This window comes from Lepidochelys kempii, chromosome 5 (genome assembly GCF_965140285.1).
Source record: "Lepidochelys kempii isolate rLepKem1 chromosome 5, rLepKem1.hap1, whole genome shotgun sequence".
NCBI classification, from domain to species: domain Eukaryota; kingdom Metazoa; phylum Chordata; order Testudines; family Cheloniidae; genus Lepidochelys; species Lepidochelys kempii.
Genome location: NC_136384.1, coordinates 100,582,822 through 100,595,332, shown reverse-complemented (window position 1 = coordinate 100,595,332; position 12,511 = coordinate 100,582,822). Strand labels below are relative to the sequence as shown.

General features: G+C 46.4%; 1 protein-coding gene across 5 annotated transcripts in view; it reads left to right on the top strand.

Moving 5' to 3' along the window:
- The first annotated feature begins 11,232 nt into the window (after positions 1–11,232).
- The window catches only part of PIP5K1B (phosphatidylinositol-4-phosphate 5-kinase type 1 beta), a 166,832-nt gene continuing 165,553 nt past the window's right edge, over positions 11,233–12,511 (top strand). For 3 of the 5 annotated variants that reach the window (XM_073345193.1, XM_073345200.2, XM_073345197.1), the window contains exon 1: positions 11,528–11,824. The gene's annotated coding sequence lies outside the window, so the exon portion shown is untranslated. Of the gene's footprint in view, positions 11,423–11,526; positions 11,825–12,511 lie in introns of those variants that run through there. The other 2 variants (XM_073345199.2, XM_073345202.2) reach the window with 2 other exon arrangements.

The following is a 12,511-nucleotide window of genomic DNA, read 5'->3' as shown; positions in this document are numbered from 1 at the left end:
AAGCTCTACGATACAACCGCATTTGCTCCAACCCCTCAGACAGAGACAAACGCCTACAAGATCTCTATCTAGTGTTCTTACAACTACAATACCCACCTGCTGAAGTGAAGAAACAGATTGACAGACCCAGAAGAGTACCCAGAAGTTACCTACTCAGGACAAGCCCAACAAAGAAAATAACACAACGCCACTAGCCATCACCTTCAGCCCCCAACTAACACCTCTCCAACGCATCATCAAGGATCTACAACCTATCCTGAAGGACGACCCATCACTCTCACAGATCTTGGGAGACAGGCCAGTCCTTTCTTACAGACAGCCCCCAACCTGAAGCAAATACTCACCAGCAACCACACACCACACAACAGAACCACTAACCCAGGAACCTGTCCTTGCAACAAAGCCCATTGCCAACTGTGTCCACATATCTATTTAGGATACATCATCATAGGGCCTAATCACATCAGCCACACTATCAGAGGCTCGTTCACCTGCACATCTACCAATGTGATATATGCCATCATGTGCCAGCAATGTCCCTCTGCCATGTACATTGGCCAAATTGGACAGTCTCTACTTAAAAGAATAAATGGACACAAATCAGATGTCAAGAATTATAATATTCAAAAACCAGTCGGAGAACACTTCAATCTCTTTGGTCACTTGATTACAGACCTAAAAGTGGCAATTCTTCAACAAAAAAACTTCAAAAACAGACTCCAAGGAGAGACTGCTGAATTGGAATTAATTTGCAAGCTGGATACAATTAATTTAGGCTTGAATAAAGACTGGGAGTGGATGGGTCATTACACAAAGTAAAACTATTTCCCCATGTTTATTCCCTGCCCCCAACCCCCACTGTTCCTCAGACGTTCTTGTCAACTGCTGGAAATGGCCCACCTTGATTATCACCACAAAAGGTCCCCCCTCCCCGCTCTCCTGCTGGTAATAGCTCACCTTACCTGATCACTCTCGTTACAGTGTGTATGGAAACACCCATTGTTTCATGTTCTCTGTGTATATAAATCTCCCCACTGTATTTTCCACTGAATGCATCCGATGAAGTGAGCTGTAGCTCACGAAAGCTTATGCTCGAATAAATTTGTTAGTTTCTAAGGTGCCAAGAGTCCTCCTTTTCTTTTTGCAGATAAGGACTAACAAGGCTGCTACTCTGAAACCTGTCCATAATCATAATAAACTAATCATAACAGAATCAAAATTAAGTACTAGCAACCAGTAAAATAAATCAAGTAGGCTATCCCTGTCTTGTACATGAGAACTCGGAGAAATAAAAAGGAAAATATTCTCTTGGTATTATCCCTTATTGATGTTTGGAACCTTTCCAAAGCAATAGCACAAAAGCTAGCAAGGAATTAATGGCTGCTAGCTATCTGACAACTACTTCACTAGAAGATAATGGACAAAAATTTTCCATTACCTATCCAGTAGTTACACAGCATAATATTTGGCAAAGGTGAGAAGTACTGTTTAATATCTCCCCTCTGTACAGCTACAGAAGATTCTGTTCCTTTACCTTAGGAAACTGTTACTGTACTAGTGGAATGGATCCTGAAGGACTTAGGTTTCTTTGCTTTAAACATAGATTTTTCTGACTTTCCATAGTTCACCTTGATATAATAGCTCTTGACACTGTATTATGTCTTCTGTACAGCCCAAAGAGCCTGAAATTACTCCCACTGAAGTCTGTGAGAATTTCAAAATTAAATTCTATTGAAGCAGGATTGGACGCAACAGAATTCAACGTTCTACAGAACCTGAAGACACTGCTGGATACAGTGTCAATGTTCTCAGCCATGAAGAGCCTGGCATCTGCACCTTGATAATATTGTCCACTGTTATAAGCCTATTTTCCATTCAGGTGCTCAAACAGGCCATCCAGAATTGCAAAGTGATGTCTGACAGCAGACCAGGTTATCCATCTGTAGACCTTGAAAAATAGTTACTTTGGTTATGTGCATATCCAAGCCAGCCCTACGGACATGGCCTAGATTAGCCAATTGTCTTAAAAATATAGGAAATTATTGAGAACTTCCTGTGCCAGGGCTGACATCAGTACCATCAAATATACGTATACTCTAACTCTGCAGTTAAGCCAAAAAGAAAGCTTATACTGGAATTGATGATTGAAGAGAACAAATTGAAATAATTCTCTGATGGCTAGGAAGATGGGGTCTTAGACGTAGGAATCCAAAAGATTGAGCACGCTATAAATGTGAATGGATTAATTGCCGGGATTACTGGCTTTAGAGTCTTCTTTTTCAGCCAAAGATATCCTCAGTCCCAGAAGTGGATAAAAATGCTTTGGTTCATTTGAGAACAATCAAGTCAATTGTGATGCAAGGTCCTCCTGATGCCAAAAGGTAGAGAGGAAAGGGGTGCATAAGGGATCCCAGGGACTGATATCTGCATACTAGTCCACCAAAGAATGTCATTAAAATCTCTAATAAAAGCCTGCGTCATGTGGGTTATCATAATTATTGTGAAATGTTTATACAGTAAATATGTGAAGAGTTATGTGTATCTATATACTAAAAATTTGTTCTCTGGGTTTGTGAGTGAAGACTGGTCACCAAAAAGCATTCGCCTACTCTTGACAGGTTGGGGGGAAGAGATGCTTATCTCACTCTGGCTGGTTATGTGGAAATTAAATATTGTATGTTTCACAATGGATGCCCATTTACAGTTTGAGCAAAATGCTAATCAACAAATTCCGAGGGCTGGAGGAAAAACCAAAACCAGCATGGTCGGGATTATCCTGTTTGGGAGTAAGACAATTAACTTTTGAAACGATATCTGGAGTGCAGATGATTCCCCAGATATTCTGTCAATCTGTAAGGACAAGCAGCCAGATAGTTTGATCTTATGGGAAGGGATCTCAGCCAATCGCTGGGAAAAAGACTTGGGGTAACCTATCTTGTTTGGTAAGTTAAGGCTCGAGAAAGCATGTTATGATCTTGTTCTATATGTAATCATTTGTTTTCAATATTCTTACTTTCTATCTCTTGAATCTCTGTTCTTCGATAATAAATTTATACTCATTTTCATTATATATGCAGTGCGTTAAGTAGAGTGACGATCGTGTGTTGAATCTTGCAAGCTGCTGTACACTATTCCTTTGGGAGTAGCGAATCTGAAAGTTCTGTGAGCAATCAGTGAAATGGGGACTGAGCACTCCAGAGGGATGCTCAGGAGTTGGCCCAGATGGGAGTGCTTGTGTTGACAGAGGCTGGTAGAGTCAGGGAGCTGATCCACAGCTGGCATGGACATGACTGCCTTGTGCTAAGGGCAGGTGGTAGTGAGGTGCCATACAATTCTGGGTACCCCAGGGAAGCTTCACATCTGTGGCTTAACCATGTATGTTCCTTTCTACAGAAGGGGGTCAAGAACTGATTCTCTTGGCTGAGCTCACATTGATCTGAGTTGTGCTTGAAGAGCAGTGGGAAAATGTTCAACAAGGTATCATCATCCTAGTTAAGAAAAACTAAGCCTGCAACCAGTCAGCATAAAGTAAGGAAATCCCTTAAGAACAGTGTCTGGTTTTATAAAAGCAGCCAGTGGGGCCAGGGGAAAGTCTAGGCTCAACAAACCATGGCCCCACTGGCTCCAATGAAACAAATTCAGTCCATTCCACCAAGTGTATGTTTCATCTGATGAGAAATAACTGAGGGCTTGTCTACACTCACCACAGGATCGAAGCTGCAGTGATCGATGCATCAGGGGTCGATTTAGCAGCTCTAGTGAAGACCAGAGGGAAGACCTGCTAAATCTAGTGAAGACCCACTAAATCGACCGCTAAGTGCTCTTCCGTCAACTCCTGTACTCCACCTGATCGAGAAGTGTAAGGGGAGTTGATGGGAGAGCGTCTCCCATTGACGTTGCGTAGTGCGGACCCCGTCGTAAATAGATCTAAGCTACATCCATCTGAATTACGCTATTCATGTAACTCAAATTGGGTAGCTTAGATTGACTTTTCCCTTTAGTGTAGACAAGGCCTGGGGCACTGGAGCCCAGAGATCTGTTAGAGGTGGAATAATAGCAGAAACTCACGGTTGCCGTCTCTGCTGGACAGCAAGGAGGAATTACACCCAAATGTCTGGATAAGTGTAGGAGACCAATAAAAGACTAATTGTATTTCCTGGGAACTGCATTCTTAGTGAGAATACTTAATGTTATTTTAATATATGGTTTGTTTAATTAGGCTATTTTTCCTCTAAGTTGATCATATCATTAAAACTGGAAAATAGGCTTCTCTGAAACAAAAAAATCCAAATCTTTCATTGAAGACCATGGTGGGGGAAGACTGTTTCTGATGGTAGGAAGACAGAGTGCAGAAAATTATTTATTTTATTTAAGAGGAGAAATGGAACTCTCCTCATAGTTCTGTGTAAACTGCCAGGAAATAATTGTCAGCAAATTAGAATCAATCATAAAATCATAGAATAACAGGGTTGGAAGGGACCTCAGGCGGTCATCTAGTCCAGCTCCCTGCTCAAAGCAGGACCGATCCCCAATTAAATCATCCCAGCCAGGGCTTTGTCAAGCCTGACCTTAAAAACTTCTAGGGAAGGAGATTCCACCACCTCCCTAGGTAACGCATTCCAGTGTTTCACCACCCTCCTAGTGAAAAAGTTTTTCCTAATATCCAACCTAAATCTCCCCCAGTGCAACTTGAGACCATTACTCCTTGTCCTGTCATCCGCTACCACTGAGAATAGTCTAGATCCATCCTCTTTGGAACCACCTTTCAGGTAGTTGAAAGCAACTATCAAATCTCCCCTCATTCTTCTCTTCTGTAGACTAAACAATTCCAGTTCCCTCAGCCTCTCCTCATAAGACATGTGTTCCAGTCAACTAATCATTTTTGTTGCCCTCCGCTGGACTCTCTCCAATTTTTCCACATCCTTCTTGTAGTGTGCGGCCCAAAACTGGACACAGTACTCCAGATGAGGCCTCACCAATGTCGAATAGAGGGGAATGATCACGTCCCTAGAAGTTAGGAACTGTAGAAAACTGATCAGGTAAGCCAAGGGACACAAGGAGAAATCTATGGCCAGCAGAGTTAAGGACAAATAAGGAGTTTTAAAAATATATTAGCAACAAAAAGAATCCTGACAATGGTATTGGTCCATTAATAGATGGCAATGGTAGAATTCTCAATAATAATGAAGAAAAGGCAGAAGTGTTAAATATTTCTATTCTGTACTGGGGGAGATGTAGAAACAGAAGATGCAGTCTTACAATTTGATAACTCTTTCCCTTCCACTAGTATGTCTGGAGGATGTTAAACAGAAGCTACTAGCATTAGACATTTTAAAATAAGCAGGTCCAGGCAATTTGCATCCAAGAGTTTAAAAGAGCAGGCTGAAGAACTTGCTGAACTCAATGTTGATTTTCAATTAGTCTTGGAACACTGAGAAAGTTCCAGAAGACTGGAAGAAAGCTAATGTTGTGTCAGTTTTAAAGAGTGTAAAGGGGATGAGTTGGGTAATTATATGGCTGTCACCCTGACAGTGATCCCTGGCAAGATAACGGAGTGGCTGACATAGGACATAGAATCATAGAATATCAGGGTTGGAAGGGACCCCAGAAGGTCATCTAGTCCAACCCCCTGCTCAAAGCAGGACCAATTCCCAGTTAAATCATCCCAGCCAGGGCTTTGTCAAGCCTGACCTTAAAAACCTCTAAGGAAGGAGATTCTACCACCTCCCTAGGTAACGCATTCCAGTGTTTCACCACCCTCTTAGTGAAAAAGTTTTTCCTAATATCCAATCTAAACCTCCCCCATTGCAACTTGAGACCATTACTCCTCGTTCTGTCATCTGCTACCATTGAGAACAGTCTAGAGCCATCCTCTTTGGAACCCCCTTTCAGGTAGTTGAAAGCAGCTATCAAATCCCCCCTCATTCTTCTCTTCTGCAGGCTAAACAATCCCAGCTCCCTCAGCCTCTCCTCATAACTCATGTGTTCCAGTCCCCTAATCATTTTTGTTGCCCTTCGCTGGACTCTCTCCAATTTATCCACATCCTTCTTGAAGTGTGGGGCCCAAAACTGGACACAGTACTCCAGATGAGGCCTCACCAATGTCGAATAGAGGGGAATGATCACGTCCCTTGATCTGCTCGCTATGCCCCTACTTATACATCCCAAAATGCCATTGGCCTTCTTGGCAACAAGGGCACACTGCTGACTCATATCCAGCTTCTCGTCCACTGTCACCCCTAGGTCCTTTTCCGCAGAACTGCTGCCTAGCCATTCGGTCCCTAGTCTGTAGCTGTGCATTGGGTTCTTCCGTCCTAAGTGCAGGACCCTGCACTTATCCTTATTGAACCTCATCAGATTTCTTTTGGCCCAATCCTCCAATTTGTCTAGGTCTTTCTGTATCCTATCCCTCCCCTCCAGCGTATCTACCACTCCTCCCAGTTTAGTATCATCCGCAAATTTGCTGAGAGTGCAATCCACACCATCCTCCAGATCATTTATGAAGATATTGAACAAAACTGGCCCCAGGACTGACCCTTGGGGTACTCCACTTGATACCGACTGCCAACTAGATATGGAGCTATTGATCACTACCCGTTGAGCCCGACAATCTAGCCAGCTTTCTACCCACCTTGTAGTGCATTCATCCAGCCCATACTTCCTTAACTTGCTGACAAGAATACTGTGGGAGACCGTGTCAAAAGCTTTGCTAAAGTCAAGAAACAATACATCCACTGCTTTCCCTTCATCCACAGAACCAGTAATCTCATCATAAAAGGCGATTAGATTAGTCAGGCATGACCTTCCCTTGGTGAATCCATGCTGGCTGTTCCTGATCACTTTCCTCTCATGCAAGTGCTTCAGGATTGATTCTTTGAGGACCTGCTCCATGATTTTTCCAGGGACTGAAGTGAGGCTGACTGGCCTGTAGTTCCCAGGATCCTCCTTCTTCCCTTTTTTAAAGATTGGCACTACATTAGCCTTTTTCCAGTCATCCGGGACTTCCCCGGTTCGCCACGAGTTTTCAAAGATAATGGCCAATGGCTCTGCAATCACAGCCACCAATTCCTTCAGCACTCTCGGATGCAACTCGTCCGGCCCCATGGACTTGTGCACGTCCAGCTTTTCTAAATAGTCCCTAACCACCTCTATCTCCACAGAGGGCTGGCCATCTCTTCCCCATTTTGCGATGCCCAGCGCAGCAGTCTGGGAGCTGACCTTGTTAGTGAAAACAGAGGCAAAAAAAGCATGATTAATAAAGAATTAAAGGAGGGTGTAATGGGGTCTCACACACACACCTTAGACTTTCTAAGGACATGTGCCTGCACACTCTCTTGGTTTGTGGAGGGCCTTCAAGTGACTCAGTCCTCCAACTTAGTCACACACAGTCTGTATGTGAAATAAAAACCCCTTCCAGGGAAACAGTCTGACAGGGGGGCCTAACTCAGTACCCTGTGGTTTTCCTTTCTTTCCCTGTAGCCCTCCCTGGTCTCAAGCCTTTTAACTAGTTCTGGCCCTGGTATGGGGTCATATTCCCAGGGCCTCCTTCCTGGGGATGCTATCTTCCTGAAGCCCTCCCAGGGCTCAGTCTTTACTCAGGACCAGCAGTCAGAAAAGAGCTCCTTCTCGCTCCCCTAGTCCCTGCCAGTACTGAGCTATCCATGGTCCTTCTGCTCTTTCAGCCAGCCAGGAACACAATTCTCTCTCTTCCAGCTCCCAGCAGCAACTGATCTCATGCTGGCCCTACAGCTTGTCTTATACTAGTCTGCTAGGCCCTGATTGGCTGTTCTCTGCAGCCCCTTTCCAATTTTCTGTGTCCCACAGAAACCTCTCCACTGCCCTTTTCTAGGGTTGGGGTGGCAGGGCTGCGAGTCCTCCAGCAGGGGGCCTGAGGGCCTGGTTCACCCCACCATGAATTAATGGGAAATAGATCATCTCAAACTAGATATCTGTTTTTGATGAGATTACAAGTTTGGTTGATAAAGGTAATAGTGTTGATGTAATATACTTAGATTTCTGTAAAACATTTGACTTAGTACTGCACAACACTTTGATTAAACATTAGAATGACATAAAATTAACATAGCACACATACAGGTTAATATTTTTGAAAGTTTGAGGGGAAATGGTTCAGATATTTTTTAGTATGAGGCAAGTGAGGTAAAATAATTTTCCATTATTTAAAAATAAAAAGGCTTTGGGAAGAGTCATACAGCTGAGTGTTGAAGGGTGAAATCTGGCATGGAAATGCACTATAGAATAACTTTTTAAACATTAAAATTTTTTTCAGGGGTTTAGAGCCTCTTGTGCCAAACTAAGAATAGCACCCCTGCCTCCTGAAAGAGAGTGCCCTAGGATTTCCACTGGTATCAGCAAAAAGCAACATCATGGCTGTTCCTGTGAGGAATGGGATGTCACTCCAGGGCTCCCTGAATGGAGGATACCTACCCAAATGCTGCATTAATGGGGTGGAAAGGAAGGGGCTTCACCCCTACTATCCCCTGCTTTCTGGGAAAAGGGATCCTAAGCACTGTTAATCCCTGCAAACAATGCAGCCATGTGGGGGTGAAAGGCATCCTCCAGATAGATGCCTGAGCTCCCCCTCACTCTTGCTGAGGCAGGCAGGATCACATCAGTTTCTTCCTCCTACTACAGGATGATTCTCTAGAGCGCCACAAGCAGGAAGAGTTGTCTGCCCTGCTTCCCCTGTCCCAGTCTCCTACGATGTTATCAAGAGTTCTTTTGATCATGGGTGGCGGGTTTTTTTTACAGCACCAGTTACTGGAATAAAAAGACTGCATTCATCTCAGCTTTATTTAAACAAAGTAATATCCTAGCCTTCTGTTGGGGAGTAAAGCTTGTAAATGTGGAGTGAGTGCATCCTAGTGGCTCACAAAGAAAATAAGTTATGTAAAATTATTTCTTTAACCTAGTCTCATGATGATGTTTTGGTGATTTGACTCGTGATTTTTGAATGCTTGGTGTTGGTAATACTGCAGACTTCTAGTGGAATATGAAGCAAATTTGCCACTCTGAGGGGACTGCAAAAGGAGGGGTGCAGGGCAAGCAGCTGGCAGCTCTTCTTCCTCTCCATGGTGTTTTGAGGACAGTGGTATTACGAACAGGAGAAGCACGGTAGGCTTCACTGCCTCTACAGGAAACAAGGGGAGCCAAGAGGCCCAGAAGCTAGCGCCAATAGCTGTCCCTGCCACCTATCTTCCTAGACTGACCTAAGGAAGCAACCGTCTTTGAACTGGATATCTAGTCCACTGGATAAACCTAGGCTGCACTTCTCTCTCTTACCTGTCACTGTGAGCGTTACTGAAGATAAAGACCCAAATGAAAGGAACAACCAGAAATGAAAGCAGGACTTTGAAATGATACAAGGTCTTCAACACAAACATACTTTGTAATAGTTACCTTTGCACTTTCTGTAATTCCACATACATGAGTCAGCATATCTGATGTCACTAATTTACAGTAGTAAATACTAAGATATCATTATCTAGTCTGTGCGGGCTGAGTATGGGTCCACTCAACAAGGAATAAAAATGGACCCAAACCTCCCGAGAGAGATCTTCTTCCTAGAGCTTCCTGAATTATGGTTGCTTACCCCATCAGAGATGGGCTCAAAGGGTAGTATAACATTCATTGTTCATGCTCCAGTGACATGACACAATATCTCATTTTGTCGTGATAAGCTGAGCCCCCTAAGTAATCAAGATGTTTCCTTGATCACAGCACTGGTTGGTGCAAGCTCCTCCCACCCCATGGATCCTATTCAATAGGAAATCTTCATACATTGTTTCTTTAACTTCCTTCATACATGCATCATGCTGGGCATTGCCTTTTTGCTTCCTCCAGTGCCTTTTCTGTCTCCCAAATGGATACCCCTATGTGGTATAGCAGAATCATTTGAGATAGGTGAAGGATGTGGTGGAGAAGTTTATGGATGGAATTTGGGCCTTGTAAGAGTGGATAGGGCTCACCTGAATGACTTTTCTGCGAGCCCCAGCTTTGCTTGAGCTCATTATGCTTCAGGGTGTGCCTCTTGGCTGAATACTCTTCCCACAAAAAGTAGCTTTCTTTGAAGGTATCACCTCAGAATATACGTATGCTATTAATTTTGAGGGACATTCCCTTGCTTTGGGAATGAAAGAAATCTAGAATGGCTCCTGAACTTCTCTAGTTTGGGAACATAGCCCATACAGCAAACACTCACACAAGTATAGAGTTTTAATCTGGTTTTACAGGGGGGTCATGAAATCATGGGCAGAAGTATAGTTCTTCCTTCTGAAAATAAACTAATAATTATTTACTATTTGTATTACTGTATGTGAGCATTTTATAATGTTGCACGTCTATAATGGTTTTGACACCAACGTTAATTAATGTTGCACAAACACTAATTAATCCTCAATTCGTTGCATTACTAGCTCTAATGGGTGAACAGAGAGGTTAAATGGCTTCCCCAAAGCCATTAATATGAGTCATTGTCTCAGGGGCCATGAGTTCCTGGATTCCAGTCCCATTGTCAATCAGTAGTGTGCAAACTGGGGGGGGTGTACCCCCTGGGGGGGACATAAGAGCTTCTCTCGGGGGGCATAAAGAAACTGGGATCCTGCGAGTCCTGTGGGACCCGCTGCCGTAATAGGTGGAGCGGAATAAAAATAGAGTGAGCATTGCAGGGAGGAGAGCAGGATTAAAAAAAAAAACAGTCCTACCGTGCCACAAGCAACATGAACAGCCCACCCAGCAGCCGCTGCTCTCTGGCCGCCCAGTTCTGAAGGTAGTGCCATCACCACCAGCCGTGCAGCTGTAAGGGTGGCAATGGGGCGCAACGGGGGGGGGGGGAGTGTGACTAGAAGAGTTTCTGTACCACTGCGCTAGATCATACTGTAATATGAACAGACCCCAAGGGCCTAACATATATGAAATATCCCATTGCATTTTCAGTTATATTTGTCAATATTTGTACGACTGGGACACCTAAGAGTCCTGTATTTGTACTAGTGGCTGTACAAACACGGAAGGAAAAGACAATTCCCTGCCCCCAAAGAGCTTACAATCTAAGCATAAGGTAAGAGCCAAGAGGTGGAGACAACAAAGAGCCTGGAGGAGGTGCCATATTCTACATCGCTGCCTGCTGCAGGGAGGAGAGTTTTGTGTTAAACACCTGCCACTGGAGCCTTGATCCTGTGAAGTCACGCACCTGCTGCGTGTATCTCCTCCCAGTAACGTGCCCCGCGCTCCCCCAAACATTCCTTCCTTCAAGGCCACAGGTGCGGGGACCTCGCGGAACCTTCCCCCCCGGTCTGGGCGCAGCTGCGGCCGTGCTGGCTGGCGCCGGGGCAGGCACACCCTGCCCCGCGCAGCCCGGCCTCCGCAAACCAGCCCCGCTCCCCCTGCGGGCTGGCGAAGGGTAAGTGGGGAGGCGATGAAGCCCCGCCGCTCCGTGCGAGACAGGGGGAGGAGGAAGGGGAAGAGCCTGGGAGGCTGCCGGGCGGGGCCTCAGCCGGCGGCGCAGCCCCGTGTCTGGGAGGCGCGCAGAGCACCAGGGCTGGAGGGGAGGGAGGCCGGGCCGGCTCGGCGCGTAACTTCACCTAGCCTGCCCGGAGCAGGAGGAGGACGGCGGGGTCTTGCCGCTGCCCAGGGACGGGACCGGCCTCTCCACGCCGGGCCGGCGGGGGAAGCCCAGCCCGCAGAGAGAGGGCGGCAGAGCCGAGCCGGAGGCGGCAGCCTGCCCCGGCTGGGCGCTCCGGCAGCCCCGGAACTCACCGCGGGAGCGCAGCGGGGCTGGAGCGCGGAGTCCCCGGGGCCAGAGGCAAGTGCGCGCGGCTCGCCCCCTGCGGACCGGCTTGGCTGCTCCCCCCGGGGCCGTGCGGGGCTGTGACGGCTGCTCCTTCAGGGACCCGGGGCCGGGTCCTGCCGGCTGCCGGCGGGGAGGGACTCGTAGGCAGCGGACGCGGTGGCGCCGGGCAGCCCCCTGACTCGGGGCGGGTGGCACCGGGAGAGCTGTACAGGCACCGCAGCTCCCGAGGGTTGGGCAGCAGGGGGCTGTCCGGGCACTGGGGGGCTGGCAGCCGGGGCGGAGAAGAGGGATGGTGTCTGTGGGAGGGGGCTGGGGTGGCTGCTGGTGGGGAAGAGGAAGAGGCGCAATAGCGGGGTTGCATGGGCCCCTGCATGTCGCCGGGGAGGCTCCGTCCTACTCCTTTCATTGCTAGCTGTGGATCCGGCTTGAACAGGTGGGGGGGTGGTGTAATGACATCAAATGCTGCAAAGCCTTAGTTTCCCCACCCCACGCCTTTCAAACTGATACCGAACCCTGCGCGGGCTAACCGGGGGAAGGGAGATGGAAAATGTGCAAATTGTTCTGCTGTTTCAGTTACAAAGGCTGGTTTGTTTATTTGACATCCTTGCAGGTGCAAAATCTGTCTCTGCTGTTGCCTTGTGGTTGACACGGTGGATTGTAACCTGGTTCTAGGAAGTTGTTTAGGTGGTTAGCTACCTT